We start from the raw sequence: 1259 nt of genomic DNA, 5'->3' as shown, positions 1-1259 counted from the left end.
GGCTCCGAGGGCCTCTCTATTTTATTTTGTTTTTTATGTTATTGCTTGTAGATTTCCTATGTTAGATAGCCTTATCACCAGTGTCAAGCCTTTCGTAGGAGATGCTGGTTCCTCTGGATGTCTTCTAGATGTAAGTGGTTGTTGATATTTACGTCTATCTCAAGAACCTACTTTCCCAATATATTAAGAATGTGAAGTTACTATCTATTTGTCTCAGGGCCCATTCCTTTGGTACTGGACTATGGTGATGGTTATGATTCCTTACAATCACAGTTTTCATCCAGGGGAGAAAAATTGATTATCACTGGTATGATATCCTGGTTAAAGTAGTATAGTTAGCAATAACAATAGACTCAAGCACAGCCTGGCTACTGACAAAGTGTGGTAGTTATTAGCCTGATATCTATAACCATAGGAGGAAGGTCTACAGATATATAATATAATGCAACTTGTACCAGGAACTTGTATGTAATGATTTTCCACTTAGTAGAGTGATTTTACCCTGTTGTGTGTGTGTGTGTGTGTGTGGGGGGTTCAAGGGATAGGGGATGGGATTAAGAGATGAATGAGGTTAAATATAGTAGGATCAAGGTTGGAGGCACAGGATGATTATCCAGGTTTTGGGTAATTGTAGGACACAAGAGGGAAGGATTGGAGGAGAAGGCCTAGGAACTTTGAAGTGAGACAGAAAGAGAAGAGATGATGTTTACTCACATGAAAGTATCATAAAATCAAGCGAGATAGTTGACAAAAGAGAGGAAGGGGACAAGTAGAATAAAACAAAAAGAAAGGCTAGAGATCTAAATCATGAATGAGAGAGAAAAGAAGGAAGAAAAGAAAAAGGAAAAGAAAGAAAAAACCCAGAAAACAAAAATATCCTCACACATCAATAAAACAACAGGCAGAAAGAAAAACAAAACAGGATAGAACAGAACAGAGAGAAAACAAGAAAAGACGGAAAACAGACAAATAAACAAAAAACAAAGAAATAACAAAAACAAAGTGAAACCAAAACAAAACACTAATCCAGCAAAATACCAAGAGGGAAACCAATCAGAGAGAAATGAAGGTAGTGAAATTCCTCTAGTGTCTATAGTTCTGTGGTAGGTTCAAGTCAGATCCCAGATATGTGTATTCGGGCCAAGATAGCAGGTGGATTTTTGCAGGGTTTGGGTCTGATCTTTGTCTCTGGATTTGGGGTTAGTTTTCTGTGGCTGGTGTTCTCCCAAGTCTTTTACTGACTTTTTTTTTTTTTTTTT

The sequence above is a fragment of the Chinchilla lanigera genome, unplaced genomic scaffold (genome assembly GCF_000276665.1).
Source record: "Chinchilla lanigera isolate Chin_1 unplaced genomic scaffold, ChiLan1.0 scaffold00059, whole genome shotgun sequence".
NCBI classification, from domain to species: domain Eukaryota; kingdom Metazoa; phylum Chordata; class Mammalia; order Rodentia; family Chinchillidae; genus Chinchilla; species Chinchilla lanigera.
The sequence above is the reverse complement of the archived record's forward strand: the minus strand, read 5'-3'. Positions refer to the sequence as shown.